A 17,111-nucleotide genomic window follows, 5' to 3' on the forward strand; every position below is an offset into this window, starting at 1 on the left:
TTTTGCATATTGTTACTTCTGTATCACAAGCTGATAAAACTGATGTTTTTTTGAAAAAAAAAGATTAATTTAAATGTAAAAATTGTTGAATTTTACATTCTAAAATTAAGGCTTTCTCTTCAATAAAGTACACACCCAGCAAAATTAGTGGGTGAAAAACTGAAGGAAGTATTTGAAATTTTTAAAACAAAATGTGTATATGTATTTTGTACATATATATAAAGAGTAATATGGGAAGCTCTTTAAAAGAGTGCTGAGTGAACTACATTAACAAATAAAGAACACATATAATACAATTTGTTGAAATTAAAGTTACACTTAAACTCATTGATAGAGAAATGAAAATTAAAACAAGATCTCATTTTATACCACTAAATTTACAAAATTAAAAAGCTGCAGCAGCCCGGTGTTTGCAGGGTTGTGAAATAGATGGAAATCCCCATACATTGATGGTGATGACATAATTCTGAAGAGTTTGCAGTAACAACTTGTCTAATGACGTACATATTAACCCTGCAATCCCACTTCTGAATATGTGTAATAGGAGATGTTTACCCAGCTCCAAGAGAGAACATATGTAGAGATGGTTATCACAGAATTTTTATGGTAGTGAGGGGTTGGAAGCGTGCTAGGTGTTCATCTCTATGGAAACACCTAAGTAAAATGCATTATATGCACACTATGAGATTTTGTAGTATTGATATTTCTAACAGGTATTGATAGAAACAAAAACTTGACACAGAATAACAAGGGAAGGTCTTTAAAAGAGTACTGAATGAAATAATATTAATAGGTGAAGCATATACAGTATAATACCATCTGTGGAAATTAAAGCTGTAGACATCAAACAATACCACATTTTATAAGAACACCTAGCAGGATAACATATTTATACATTAGAATGTGGGGAAGAAAAGGATATGGGGATAAATAAATAAATATTTCACAAAGGAAGTCTGCTTGAACAAGTGGTGTCCACGAGCCACAGTGGAGGAGAATGATTAAGTCAACAATCTGCACTTAAGTGTCCAAAGGCAAAACACAGCATAACAAAATAAAAATTGGGAAATGTTTAATGAGTGAATTGGGATGATGGGTTGCACCGTGAGTAGTTCCCTCTCAGGGAAACTACATAAAAAATGTAATATCATATAAAATACTTGTTTGTCTAAGAACAGAATAAAAATATCTGCAACATTAAAACACTGAAAACATGAGTTTTTGTAATCATCAAAGGCTACAGGATTGGGGTAAGTTTCTATACTTTACCACTGGGTGGCAGTAGAGATTAAAACAGTTTCGGCATCCTCATTATTATTCAAAAATTAGAAGTGTCAAGGCCCCCAAATCATCAAACAGCTTACAAATCCATGCTTAAATTCACAATAACATGTTATCTCTAAAACTAATTGAAAACCACTTACAAAAACATGCACGTAATATTAAAGACATATCAATGAAAATTTAGGAATTGAATCCAAAGGAAGATACGGCCAGTAAGTAAGATGAAATCAAGAATGGAGTAAATTAAAAAAGAAAGTGTCGGGCTTCCCTGGTGGCGCAGTGGTTGAGAGTCTGCCTGCCGATGCAGGGAACACGGGTTTGTGCCCCGGTCCGGGAAGATCCCGCATGCTGCAGAGCGGCTGGGCCCTTGAGCCATGGCCGCTGAGCCTGCGCGTCCGGAGCCTGTGCTCCGCAACCGGAGAGGCCACAACAGTGAGAGGTCTGTGTACCGAAAAAAAAAAAAAAAGAAAGAAAGTGTCATGACACCCTATACACCCTATACATGTGGGTCATGAATTGTTGGAGAACTATAAAATGATTAAGACAGGATCAATTACACATTCACAGTGTCTAGAAGAAACAGACAAATAAGTTGTTCAGGGAAAGTATCACTCTTCCTGGTCCTGAGGTCACAAGGAAAATTCTCCCATCAGTTCTTATAGAGAATAAACTATTTGGTGCAGTGAAAAATGTTCTCAAGGAGTATTCTTTCAGTAAATTTTATGAGGTTCACAGGCCCGTTTTAAGTCTCTTAAAGTGGTGATCATGCCAGCCTAAAACAAAAAGTGAGGAAAGTAACTCTACACAACATGCAGGATCTGGTCCACCTGTGCAGCTCTCTGATGTTCTGGCAAAATCAATGGCAGATCTTATATAATCTACAGGAATGAGTAGACTCTAAGTCTCCCATAAATATTGTTTATGTTGAACTAACTTGAGTTTTTTTTTAGCAGCAGAGACTTTCAGGTTATGTACTCTAACATACACCATATATATGACAGTTTTATATTATCTGTTAAATGCAGAGCAGTAACTTTAATAATCAATGGAGTTGTAGGTGGAATTTGCAATTGCAAATTTCTTGTGGCTTTTGGAGATCTACTCATGGACTGTTGTTTGAATCTTAGGAGGCTGATAATATCTGCAGTGAGGACCAAGATTCTTCCTGAGATATAATTTGGCTCTGCTTTAATACAGAGGCACTTGTTGGCCTACCTACAACTCCATCCATCCTCAATGCACAACCTATTCTACTTCAGAGAGAATGCCAGATACAACTTTAGAAGGGAAATATTTTAAATGAGTATGAGCCCTAATTTGGGTATAAAGTATCCTAAGAGAAACACTCATGGGCTTTGAACAATGTTATTTCCAGGTGACCTATTCAAGTTACCAACTATACATTCATGTACCTAAATAGATAGATGAATTACCAAACGGGGTTATATAGCACAGACACCTGGTTGTCTCCCAGAATCTATTTTGTGCTTCCTCTAAAATAAATTAACAACAAATTATTAGCTGGGCAGCACAAAACTACATCTCTTAGGGACCCTCTTAGCTGGTTGTGGTTATGTGACTGAGGTCTAATCAATGCAGTGTACAGCTCCTGCAAAGTGGATCTGAGCAGTGGTGGTGGGGGGGACTGAGTGTGCTTGGCTTATTCCTTTTTCCTTACTGTCGGCTAAAAGGTGGATTTGATGGAAGGACCTCTTGTAACCAACTCAGAGAACAGGATGACCTTTGGAATGAGGACCAGGCATGGCAAAGACCAAAAGAAAACAGAAAAAGCAAAGACAGAACCCCCCAAACAAAAGAGGAAACTGGAACCAAATCCCAGACACAATGAGATGCCATAACAGCCCTGAATTGCCTACTTCTAGTCTTTTCACAAGAGAGAAATAGAACTACATGTTTTTAAAGATATTGTTCACTTGAATTTTCTGTCACTTGCAGCCACATTTGATCCTAACTAATCCAGGATGTTAGTTGAATATCAATTGATAACTTTGGCTTTCCTTTTGCCACTTTGGCCGTGAATATGCTCCAGCTTCAGAAGAGGCTTGCTTCCAGTGTCCTTTGCTGCAGCAAAAGGAAGGTCTGGTTGGACCCCGTTGAGACTAGTGAAATCTTCAATGCTAACTCCCGTCAGCAGATCTGGAAGCTGATCAAAGATGGGCTGATCATCCAGAAGCCTGTGACTGTCCATTCCCAGGCTTGAAGCCGGAAAAATACCTCGGCCTGCCAGAAGGGCAGACTTATGGACCTAGGTAAGTGAAAGTGTACTGCCAATGCTCGAATGCCCAAGTAGGTGACCTAGATGAGGAGAAGGATAAGAATTCCACACCGGTTGCTCAGAAGATACCGTGAATCTAAGAAGATTGACTGCCACATGTATCACAGCCTGTACCTGAAAGTGAAGGGTAATGTGTTCAAAAACAAGCGGGGTCTCACGGAACATATTCACAAGCTGAAGTTAGACAAAGCTTGCAAGAAGCTTCAGACCGACTAGGCTGAGGCCCGCAGGTCTAAGACCAGGGAAGCACGAGAGCAACGTGAAGACGGGTTCTAAGCCAAGAAGGGGGAAATCATCAAGGCTCTGTCCAAGGAGGAAGAGACCAAGAAATAGGTTCTCCCCCTCTCGTCTGTACATAGTGGCCTCAGCAATTACATAGATCACTCATTCAATAAAATGAGACTTTATCTGCCTAAAAAAGCGTTGATAGCTTTGGTTTATTTATGTTTTGCTAAGGCTAAATCAAAAATTTCACAGTAACACCCATGTTATTTTTAACTAGTTTTCTTTTTTTTTTTTTTTTTTTTTTGTGGTACGCGGGCCTCTCACTGTCGTGGTCTCTCCCGTTGCGGAGCACAGGCTCCGGACGCGCAGGCTCAGCGGCCACGGCTCATGGGCCCAGCTGCTCCGCGGCATGCGGGATCTTCCTGGACCGAGGCACGAACCCGTGTCCCCTGCATCGGCAGGCGGATTCTCAACCACTGCGCCACCAGGGAAGGCCAAACTAATTTTATTTTTATCTGTATATTTTCTAAGGCAAAGGAGAAAATGCAACCAGTCATTCCAAAATTTATACAAAAAGAAACATGTTAAAAGTAAGAGTGAACTTCTGGGAAAATAGTAGAGAGAAATATTTCATAATTCATCTCACTGAAATAAGTCCAAAATAGAAAAAGGAACTTCCTCTGTACTGAACCTAGAGAAGAGCTGTAACTTAAAACAAAACCAAGGAAAGTCTATAACTTATAAACAAGGTTGGAATAAATTTTTAGCATACATTTTCACTCATTTTAAATAAAATGGAAAGTCGATGGATGTCCGTAGTTTAGGATAATAAGTTTAATTCATAAGAGAATTAATAAAGGCTGCTGTTAGAAGACAAGTACGGAGGGAAAATTGTTATGGAAATGGAGAACAAATTAATCTGTGAGAAACCTTTGGCTTTAGAAATTAGGGAATGCCCACATGAGTCTCTGGTCTCATTAGTGTGTAGTGACCCATATGGTTCAACATGGAGCTTTTTTTAAATTAAAAAAAAAATTTTATTGGAGTATAGTTGATTTACAATGTTGAGTTAGTTTCAGGTGTACAGCAAGGTGACTTTGTTATACATACATATATATATATATATATATATATATATCTCCACTCTTTTTTAGATTCTTTTGCCATATAGGTCATTACAGAGTATTGAATATAGTTCCCTATGCTATACAGTAGGTCCTAATTAGTTATCTATTTTATATATAGTAGTGTGTATATGTCAATCTCAATCTCCCAATTTATCCCCCCTCACCCTCAATGCCTGGTGACCATAAGTTTGTTTTCTACATTTGTGACTCTATTTCCATGCTGTAAATAAGTTCATTTGTACCTTTTTTTTAGGTTCCACATATAAGCAATATCATATATTTGTCTTTCTCTGTCTGACTTACTTCACTCAGTATGACAGTCTCTAAGTCCATCCATGTTGCTGCAGATGGCATTATTCCGTTCCTTTTTATGGCTGAGTAATATTTCATTGTATATAGGTACCACATCTTCTTTATCCATTCTCTACATGGAGCTTTTTGTATGCCATGTAGTTGCCTTTTTATTGTTGTGGCCTGGGCAGGTTTTTGTAGGACTTTGCTTCTCGTGTCCATTTGAGGGTTTACTGTGGCAAGTTGCTGCTACTTAGGACGGCTTTGCCCAAGTCAAGTGGCTATTTTTATACAGATGAGTGTCTTAGGTCAGTTTCTAAGGAAACATACTCAGGTAGATGTCTGCATGCAGGAGGCTTGCTGGGGGTGCTTTCAGGAACAACAGGACTGAGGAGAGGGGGAGGTTGAACTGTGATGCACTTTCAGTAGAGGATTTAGTCAAACTCACAGAGAGTTCTGGAGCTAGGATGGCCCTTCAGAGACTTCCTAAAACTAGGTAATGGGACTTAAATTTTTATTCACATATTTGGTATGTTCTCTCAGGGAAGGGATGTCTCCTTGGACAGAGCAACTCTCCCACTGAAGGCAATACCTGGAGAGGGACATGTCTGTGAGCTGTCAGCAGCCAACACTCCCTCAGGCTGAGGGAAACACTTATATTTGTCCTGAAGGGGGTACATTGGTGGCTCCACAGCATCCACTAGAGCAAGAGTGCGTTTCTATGGAAGTAGAGATTTACTTGCCAAGACTTAAGTAAACACACAGGCCTCACAAACAAAGTTAGTGTTGAAAACACAGGCCACAAAGCAAATCTTTAGGACACGTGCATGAGATTCTATGAGCAATGACCTTCAACTAGGCTGCCTCCGGAGGAATGGCTGAGGCAAATTATCTGTTAAAGGAATCAGAGACTCTTAGATATAGATTATTTTAAAGCATTAGGCAACAAAACAATTAGTGCCAGTTTTTGCCTTGGTTTTCAGTCTGGACTAGGTGTGCAGCTTAGATAAGATGCCCCAAATTTGGTTCCTCTCCTATATCATTTTGAACTAGCTTCATGGTCAAGGAGACCTGTGAAAAATTCACATGTTTTATACACATGCTCAGGGGTCACTTCCCACTATAGAGTCTCAACTTGCCTGTACCAGCTTTGTTGTTGCCTAGATTTCTGAGACATAAATTGAGGCTCCACATATGAAAGGATGGTAGGTTTTATTAATGAACAATTTTTAAAAAAGTAGAGGCCTTCTGCTTCTAGAAATGGTGGACTATCTAATTTGAACCAACTCTCTTGTCAAGGACAAGTAGAAAATGTGAGAAAATATAAAATAAAATCCTCCTAAAGACATTGAAGAACCAACAAAGGAGAAATAAATTACTGGGTCAATATCTAGGAGAAGACAGAAATTCACAGAATCAGCCCTGTAGTTGGGGCTGCTTTTCCAGTAAGAGCATCTGCTGATTCCATGAGAGGCAGATTAAAACACTGAGAAGTTCAGCAAAGCTTTCACCAGACTTGCAAATCTTCAAAGATATTCCTGGAGCCTGAACTTTAGGTTATCATCTTAAAGGGCTGCCTCTGAAATAAGTGTGAGGCAGAGGACAGTAACTTTGCATTCTATATACTTTGATCTGTGCACATTCTTTTTAAAATTTTGGTAGTAAAAGATATAGTAAAAGCCTATCTATAAATAGTTTTAAAATATCATACAAGAATGGTACTATTACGTTTCAATCTCCAACAAAACATTGGAGTGTATTGAAAATATAAATATGAAATTAAAATCATTGTTAAATATAAGAGAAGTGCTAATGCCATCATGGGATTAGGAATTCAATTCGTGGTAATCTTCAACACTTCTTTGGAAAATTTGAAGATATTAATAAAATTATGGGTTCCAGAAAACAAGCCAAATGTATACTTCCAAAAATATCCTTAAAGTTGATGGACTTAGTACTAGTTTGCCATGGTATTTTAGTAAAATTAATACCATATGTAGAATGATATTAGAATCCCAATCCAAAGTACTTAATTCCTTCCAAGCATCAAAGGATTAAGGCATTCTTTAAAGAAAAATGAAGTGATATGTCAATAAGAAGATATTATGGATGGTAACAAATTATAATTTTTAAATTTTGACTCCAAATCTTACAATATAAAGTCAGTCTTTGCTTTGCATAGTAGTGTGGGACTCTAAAAAATGATCATGCAAGGTGAAAGCAAGCAAAAGACCTAAATAAACAATGGGAAAATTATGATCATTCCATCACCTTTAAAAATTTTTGTCAAAACATTAAAAAACCCTGTTACTGTTGGTTATAAATACACAGTTGACCCTTGAGCAATGTGAGGGTTGCAGTTATAAAATCTGTGTATAACTGTACAGCTGGCCCTCTGTGTCTGTGTTTCCATATCTGTGGATTCAACCAACTGTGGATTGTGTAGTACTGTATTTATTGAAAAAAATCTATGTAAAAGTGGACTCACATAATTTAAACTTATGTTGTTCAGGGGTCAACTGTATAGGGATATTGAAAAAAATAGTAACACTAGTATTAATTTAGCATGTTATCACTGAAAACGATAAAAATGTCCAGAATTTAAATGTTTTATTTTCTTGTAAATATTTACCAAGAGCGGTTTGAACCGTGCTTGCCTTATTCTCATTCTATAACTTATAGATATGGAGTATCTTTTCTATGCCTTGGTGAATTTTCATAATTCTTTCTAAGATTGGGCCAGCTTCCAATTTACACTTTGAGTTTTTGATACATTGAGAGTGCTTTAAATGTGAAGTTTTCTGTAGGCGTCACTTCATCTGGGACACCTTCATCCTTCTCATCACAATTATTTTCCTCATTTATATTGATGTTTGCCTTCACTAAGTTCCTCTAGGTTCATATCCATAATTTCTCAACCAGTGGCAGTATCAACATTCCCCAGATCTGCTATTTCTTCTATGACTTCATTTATATTCAATTCAAAACCTCACTTCCAGCATTTTCATTTTCATCTTTCTTGGCCAATTCCCTCTTTCTATTATTCTTCATTTAAATGTCACATGGATTTATTATTGGAATACAAGGAGATAATGCAAGTACAGTTGACCCTGGAACAACGTGGGGTTGGGGGGCCAACTCTTTGCACAATTGAAAATCCACATGTAACTTTACATTTGGCCCTCTGAACCCACAGTTTTGCATGTGCAGATTCAACCAACCTCTGATCATGTAGTACTGTGACTGCATTTACTGAAAAAAAAAATTCACGTATAAGTGGACTCATGCAGTTCAAACCATATTGTTCAAGGATCACCTGTACACATTTTGCTGTCCATGCGTGGAACAGAATTAACAGCCACTGACAGACTGTGAAAGAAATGTTGTGATTGGTCACTGATGTCATTGGTTACTGATTGCACTTTTATTATTTCCATAGTCATTCACAGAATGAAGAGTTACTAGTAAAGTTTGTGCTTTGTTCAGTTACTAATCTTTGGTATATTGTGGCAACTGAAATTGAGCCATGTTGTTGGGGGATTGGCATTATTTAAATAAACCATGGTAACTGAAATTTGTGTATACTGAAATTGAGCAAAGCAAGGACTGCCTATATTAGAAGAAAGAAGATTGTATTGGTCATGGATCCCTAGAATTCAGGTTTGTGTTTGCTTCTGCCAAGTGACCAGCTTGAAACCAATTATTTTTTCAGTTGTGAGATACTTAATATTTAAAAGACACAACAGAAATGACAATAAATTTCAATTTTTAAAAAGCTGACAAACAAGGATATATTGTACAACACAGGGAATATAGCCAATATTCTATAATAACTATAAATGGAGTGTAACCTATAAAAATTGTGAATCACTATGCTGTATGCCTGTAATTTATATAGAATTATACATCAACTATACTTCAATTGAAAAAAAGCTGACAAAATTCTAGAAATAACACATCATCCAGAGAAATAATTTAAAAATGATCATTTTATTTAGAGAACATGGAAAGATAATCCAGTCTGTTGTCTAGCATAAGTTGATCAGAATTGTTTTTCTTTTTTACTGATTGCTTAGAAAAAAACTTTATGTATTCTATGGGTTTGGGCAAATATAGAGTGGCATATATCCATTATTATAATATCATATAGAGTATTTTCACCATCCTAAAAATCCTCTGTGCCCTACCTATTCATGCCTCCTCTCCTGGAACCACTGTTTTGATATTAATTTCTTGGATTGGGCATTCCAAATTAATAAGAATATTTTCAATGGCAAACTCATGTGAGGTAAACCTGTGATTAAGAAATTTCATAAGAATAATTTTAAAAATTCCTAGGCAGAGCATAAGGCAACCATAAGGTTCCTTGTTATTTCCCTGTTCAGTTGGATGGATTTTTTTTTTTTTTCTGATCCAGTTTCACTGAGGGTGTAGTAGAAAGTCTCATGACAACTTGCATTTTTTTTTTGTTTTTGGTGTGGTGGGTGATCTCAAGATATTACCTCCTCACCCATGTGGCTACTATAGACAAAAGGCTTGGGAACCAATCCTCGACAATGCCCTGGGAAGCTTCTATTTCCCACTCTTGTTTTCAATGTCTTATTTGATTTGCTTCTTGAAGACTTTATCATCTTGTAAGGTCAGCATATGCATGTATAAATAATTTATAAAACTATAGTTTACCTGGTATATCTGTTTTGTGATAGTTTTTTCTTGTTCATTTCTTGGCTTCTATTTTGCCAAAAAAAAAAAGCATCTTGCCTGTTGTTCATATATTTGCACAAAGAAATCTAACGGTCTAATGATAAGGCAATGCTTTATGTTTCAAAATTTAGCCAAGGTGGTGGGCAGCACTTAGAATGAATGGATAAATTAGGGAGGAGTGGTGACAAAATAGAGATGAGACCTTGGGGACTCAGATTAAGGGTAAATAGAGAACATTATGGAGCCATAGAAAAGTAAGAAATGAGGCCCAGGAGGCACAGAACGAAAAGACTATGTAAATAAAAACGAATGTGAACACAGACCGAGTCAAAGAATGTTAAAGTTGAATCAGAATTGGAGAATGTCAAGTTCTTTTAGTCCAGTAATTTTTTTTTTTAACATCTTTATTTGAGTATAACTGTTTTACAATAGTGTGTTAGTTTCTCCTTTACAACAAAGTGAATCAGTTATACATATACATATGTTCCCATAACTCTTCCCTCTTTTGTCAACCTCCCTCCCACCCTCCCTATCCCACCCCTCTAGGTGGTCACAAAGCACAGAGGTGAACTCCCTGTGCTATGCTGCAGCTTCCCACTAGCTATCTAATTTATATTTGGTAGTGTGTATATGTCCCTGCCACTCTCTCACATCTTCACAGCTTACCCTTCCCCCTCCCCATATCCTCAAGTCCATGCTCTAGTAGGTCTGAGTTTTATTCCCATCCTACCACTAATCTCTTCATGACATTTTTTTTTAGATTCCATATATATGTGTTAGCATATGGTATTTGTTTTTATCCTTCTGACTTACTTCACTCTGTATGACAGACTCCAGGTCTATCCACCTCATTACAAATAACTCAGTTTCATTTCTTTTTATGGCTGAGTAATATTCCATTGTATATATGTGCCACATCTTCCTTATCCATTCATCTGTTGATGGACACTTAGGTTGCTTCCATGTCCTGGCTATCGTAAATAGAGCTGCAATAAACATTTTGGTACATGACTCTTTTTGAATTATGGTTTACAGTGGGAGAAATTGAGACCCAGGACAGTGATCAATGCATTCTAGTAAGTGCTTTACCCTAGATCTCAGGGTGGGATCCTTCCTACTGCTGTAGGTGTGAGTGGGGGTGGGGGGACACAGAACAGAGGCAGGGACTGCTGCTGGGAGCCAGAAAGTGGAGAGAATAGCTTGAAGGCGTGCTAATGGGGAAATGAAAGGCCCAGTAAAAGGCGTGTGGTTGCGGCAGGCAGTGGGGTTTCTGGAATAGGGAAGTGTGCAGAGGGTGAGGTTTCTGCTGGCAGAGAGGGGATGAGGGGGTAGAGTGTGGCACTGGGGCAGGGACAGGACACTGGAGTGCTGAGGACAGTGCTCTCTGGCAGGAAAACCACCCACTGAGGTGAGCTTGGGGGAGGGCCAGGTAAGAGCCCAGGGAAAGGCAAGCATGAGGATGCCTGTGGCCTGAGCACCAATGGGGTGAGAAGAGGGGCCTTGGGGGAGGCTGGTGACAGAGGAAGAGCACTGGGCTCCCCCAGGACAGCCAGGACCCTCAGCCAGGCTGGATTATAATCAGAGGATGTCCCACCCATCTTAGATTATTCTTTGGGGGTTGTGTGTGTCTAGAGGGCCTATATAACCATCTCCTTCTCTCTCTATTGCATTTCCTACAGACTTCAGACTCTTGCATTTATGTTCATAAGTGTTCACTGGTACAAATAGTCTTGTCAGTTTCCCTTTTCACAGATCCCACCCTTTTTCTTATGGAATGTTATATCTATATGAGCCTTTTTAGATAAAATTGACATACATAGTAGGAGTTTGGATTATTTTTCATGAAAGTAATTGAAATATTTTAAGCATGAGCTTGACATGATCAGGTGTACATTTTTATAGCAATTCTGAACCAGAGTGCTGAACACATAGGGAGAGGGTTTGGATTGCATTGCACAGATAAGGGATTGTGGCAGTGACCTGGGTCACATATGATGAAAGCAGAACTAAATGATAGTGAGGTTAGAGAGGAAGAGGAGGATTTTATAAGTTATGGAGAGACAGGCGAGTAAAGGAGTAAAGGAGAGGTAAGTTTGCAAAGGATGCAGGTTTCGAGGTTTCTGCTTGGATGATTGGATGGGTATTACTCTGTCAGGGGATCGGGCTGATACCTTCTAGTTCCCCTGAAGGAGAGTTTTCCCTCCATATTTTTTGTTTCTTTTCTCAGTCTTATTCTTTTCCATGAAAATAGAGTGAATTAGCTCATTGGTGAGTCCAGGAGAGAAACTGGGTTTGTGATATGTCTTGACAGTTTCTTCCTGCCCTTGGCCTCTGGAGCCAAGCTGGTCTCAGAAGTGTCAGTTCTGATCTCCTCCTCCATCCCCTCACTCGACCAGAAACAGGCCCTCCAGTGGGGTGCTTGGAGGTTTTCTAGCACTGCCTGGACTAGGTGAGTTTATTAGTCTGCCTGGGCTGCATAGCAAAATACACAGCCTGGGTGACTTAAACCACAGACACATTATCTCACAGTTTTTGAGACTAGAAGTCCAAGACAATTTGATTTCTGGCAAAGGCTTGCTTGCAGACAGCCACCTGCTTGATGTGTCCTCATATGACCTTTCCTCAGTGCATGTGGGGAGAGAGAAAGAGGGAGATAGGGAGAGAGTTCTTTGGTGTCTCCTTATAAATTCCCACACTTAGGACATCATTTAACCTCAGTTACTTTCTTAGAGGCTTCATCTCCAAATATAACCACACTGGGAGTTAGGGCTTCAACATATGTACTTTGGGGCTCGCACAAAAAAATCAGTTTATAACAGTGAGTAAGACCACTTTGATATTCAATACCAGCAAGATTACTTGGATTACACACTTAAGGGAAATTCTCTAGAAACTTTATCAGAAATAAAATTGAAAATTTGATCCGTACATCTTACGCTCTATATCTTTACCTCATTTGGTTCTGAATTCAGGAGGTTGCAACTGAGCAGGACTCTGCAGGGCCTTTCTGGGGACAAACCCCCAGTGTTCTCGGCCTCTTGTTTGTAGAAAAACTTTAGCCTCCTAGGCCTTCCCCGAATTCCAAGGGGCAAACTTAATCAGAAAAGTGAGAAAATGCAGAAACAAAGGAAAATACTCAAGCAAGACAAGATAATAATCATCTAGCCATAAAACGAAGTCAAGGGCCTTTAATTCCTCCTCAAGGGACACAGATAATATCCTGAGCCATATCCTTGTGCTGTTTTGCAGATACTAAAACCTCTGTCAGGTGGAATAAGTTAACTGCATGCTGACCACCAGCACGTTAACTCCAGACTGCTTGGAACCAGAAGGTTGATGATTTTTAACTCCTGAAATACCACCCAGTTATTTCACCGCCAACCCATCAGAAGGATGTGCACAAGCTGATGATGCACCTGGAGACCCTCTCCCTCACCTTGTCTTTAAAAACCCTTCCCTGAATGCCATCAGGGAGTTCAGGTCTTTTGAGCATGAGTTGCCCGTTCTCCTTGCTCAGCCCCGTGTTGGGCACCTTACAATAAACACTGTACTTTCCTTCACCACAACCTGCTGCTGGTAGATTGCCTTTACTGCGAGTTGGGCAAGTGGACCCAAGTTCGATCTGGTAACAGTATTAACCAGTATAGCTAGTGGTGTTGCAGTTATAAATAAACTTGAGAATCTTAGAGGCTAAATACAACACAGTATATTTCTCATGTAGGCAAACTTCATGTAGGCCAGGCAGCCCTTCTCTGCCTGTATCTGCCATCTGGAACAGGTGACCTCCAGGGTGGCATTGCGTGGCAAGATGATCAGTCACAGTAGTTTACATGGTCAGGCCTGGAGGAGGCTTACGACTCCAGCACAACACATTCCATTGTCCAGAACTCAGTCACATGGCCCTGACCCAATTACAAGGGAGAAAGACTATAACATTTAAAAAATAGGCCCATGGGCAAAAACATGTGATAAACATGTAGCATTATATCAGCCATAGCTTCCTAAAATCACAAACTAAGAGTTTGCCATTGGCAAGAAGATTCAGTAAAGATGAGATCTGGTGCCTGTGAGTGATTTGGATGGGGTTTAAACTGTGTATGGTTCTTGAATGAGTTTGTAGCTCATAGAAATTGCCAAATATCCGTGCATAACAGAAAGAGCTCATTGAGCGTCACTTTGAATTTCATTATTAATGTTGACAAATTTGAAAGACTAATACATTCACCAAATACATTTTTGACCCCTTTCCTTCTCTCTTCTCCTCTGGGCCACCTACAATGCAAATGTTGGTACACTTGATGTCTCAGAGGTCACTTAAACTATTCTCATTTTTTATTTGTTTTTCTTTTTGCTATTCTGATTTGGTAATTTTATTATTCTATCTTCCAGATCACATATGCATTCTCTCTCACCTAGTCTGCTGTTAATCCCTTCTAGTATGTTTTTCATTTCAGTTATTGCATTTTTCAGCTCTGACAGGTTCTTTTTAATAATTTTTAGTCCTTGTTAAAATTCTCACTGTGTTCATCTATTCTTTCCCCAAGTTCAGTCGCATTTTTATTACTAAGGTCTTGAAATTTCTATCTGGTAAATTATTTATGTCTGTTTCATTAGTTGTTTTTCAGGTTTTTTTCTTATTCTTTCATTTGAAACAAATTCCTCTGTCTTCTCATTTTGTTTAACTTTCTCTGTCCTTATGAAATTAAGTGAAACAGTTACCTATTCTGGTCTTGAAAGGGTGTCCTTATATGGGAACATCCCTGTGCAGTTTGCACGTGCCCAGTAGCTTTGGTGGGAGAGCTTGATCTGAAGTGAGCATGGGTCACATCTCCCCCGAGGGTGTGCTGGCAGCTGTCACATTTTGGGGAGGTTGGGCTGGAGATGGAGGGGCTAGAGCCAAAGCCAGGTGTGAGCTGTGGCTTTTCTTATGTTCAGTGGCTGTTACCTCCCTATGGGGAGTGGGGTCAGGTTCCAAGGTGCTGGAGCAGAAGTTTTGAGTTTAGGGTCCCAGCTGGTTCTCTTCCCTCTAAATGTGCACTTCTCCCCTCCCAGCAAGGTTAACTTTGCCTCAGAGGGGAGCGGAGCTAGAGCAAGTGTGCACACAGTGGGGACTTGGGTGTTGCTGGGATGGTCCTAGCACGTCAGTCAGAGCTCGAGACAGCTCTTGGTCCACCACCTCTCTGAGTGCCAGCAATGGCTGTCTGTGCAGATGCAGTGGCAGTTAGAGCTGGCTCTGTTCCCCTCATCTGCATACTCTCCCCAGCAAAGGCACTGACAGCCTTCATCCTAGTGGGGACCTGTGCTGGAGCTAGAAGGGATGGGGTGCACGATGTGGCAGTTGCAGGAAACTGGACAGAGCCCTGGGAGTTTCAATCTGCTTCCGCTACCTTGTTCCTGGGAGTAAGAAAGCATGCTTGAGCTCTTCATGAGCAGAGCCTAGGTTTCTCACAGCCCTCCTCTAAGTCCCAGTGGTTTTCACATCATTTAAGAGCACTGGTGTTCCTGGTGTCAGACCCCAGGGCTGGGGCACCCAGTACGTGGTTCCAACCTCTCCCTCCCAGGGAAGATCTCTGAGCCTGTACAATCCCCCTCCTTTCCTATGTGCCCTCCTAGGGGCTTAGGTCCTGAACTGATCACTTCTCTTCCCTTTCTACCTGATTCCGTGTGGATTTTGTTTTACAGCTTTGGTTGTAGAAGAGTCTTTCTGCCCATCTCCAATTTGTTTTCAGTGAGAACTGCTCCACATGTAGATGTATTTTCAATGTGTTCTTGGGGGGAGGTGAGCTCAGCATTCTCCTACTCTGCCACCTTGATCTCCTCCCCTGTATGTACTCTTTGTATTTGCCCTTTCCCTGCTCCAGCATATGGTTATGTCACCCATGTTGTTTATCAATGTATCAGCAGTCTATTCCTTTATATTACTGAACAGAATTCCATGTATATATATACTGTATTTTGTTTTTTTATCCATCCACTCTTTGCTGGTCATATGGTTTGTTTCTTGTTTGAGGCTCTTCAAATCCAGCCATCATTGTTTTGTTTGCTTTACTTTTTGTGTTCTTTTGTCTGTGTATGTTGTTTAGTTACCTGCCTGGACTAATTCTGTAGATTCTGGCTGCCAGCCAGAATGCTGATGTCTCCACTCATTTTTAAAAGATATCTTTTCTTTCCTTTCTTCCTTCTTTTCTCCTCCTCCTCCTCCTTCTAGCTCTCTGTCCTTCTATGTATCTTTCTGTCACACTTCCTGTCTCCCCTTTCTTTCTCCTTCCTAGTCATTCTAGGAGTCATTCTTCTAAGAGTCATTCTTAAGTCAGAACAGCTTAGTGGTAGCCAATGATTAATCAGAGGTGGTGCCTTTACATTTTAATCAGTAAGGCTTCCACATTTTACTGAGGGGACATGTGTGGACTGGAGCACACATTTACCATTCAAGCAGTTTACAAATCTACCATGGCTTCTACTTTTTCTTTGCACAAGGTGTCATGTTTGGTGGGGGAGAAGTAGTTAACTGTGGTCCTTTTTGGTCTCCCCTTAGTCTGTGTGCAGCTTCCAAACCTCTGGGAATAAGTGGGAACTTATCAAAGTCCACTATGGCTGTCTCACTTCCCAGGTGTCTTTGATAAATTTTGTTTGGTCTTTTCTTTGCCTCAACCATCATTGCAGCCTCAGGCAGCTGTAATGTTGACCTTTGATTTTGGCCACCAACTGCTACTGTTTTCTACATCCTCCCTGGGCATGGGTCTCCCTATGGAGTTCTAAATCAGGTGTACCCTTCTGGTGACAGCAAGACTACTTGTCCTCAGGGCTTCCCTGGTGGCGCAGTGGTTGAGAGTCCGCCTGCCAATGCAGGGGATGCGGGTTCGTGCCCTGGTCTGGGAAGATCCCACATGCCACGGAGCAACTGGGCCCATGAGCCATGGCCACTGAGCCTGCACGTCCGGAGCCTGTGCTCCACAATGGGAGAGGCCACAACAGTGAGAGGCCTGCGTACGGCAAAAAAAAAAAAAAAAAAAAAAAAAAAAGACTACTGGTCCTCAGCCTACGGCATCACCAAGTCAAGGGAAGTATGGGAATAGCCCCATGTTAATTTGTCCCCATAGTTCTTGCTGAAGTTCAAGTAGTTCTTCTTGAATAAGCACTTCTCAATCTGTTGTATGCCTTTGGTCATTTTTCCAGAATTCTGA

The 17,111-nt window shown here is 40.0% G+C and overlaps 1 pseudogene; it reads left to right on the plus strand.

The window, feature by feature from the left end:
- Positions 1-3,322: 3,322 nt before the first annotated feature.
- LOC131764270 (large ribosomal subunit protein eL19-like) lies at positions 3,323-3,913 on the plus strand (annotated as a pseudogene).
- The last annotated feature ends 13,198 nt before the right edge of the window (positions 3,914-17,111 follow it).

The sequence above is a fragment of the Kogia breviceps genome, chromosome 1 (genome assembly GCF_026419965.1).
Source record: "Kogia breviceps isolate mKogBre1 chromosome 1, mKogBre1 haplotype 1, whole genome shotgun sequence".
In the NCBI taxonomy this organism is placed as follows: domain Eukaryota; kingdom Metazoa; phylum Chordata; class Mammalia; order Artiodactyla; family Physeteridae; genus Kogia; species Kogia breviceps.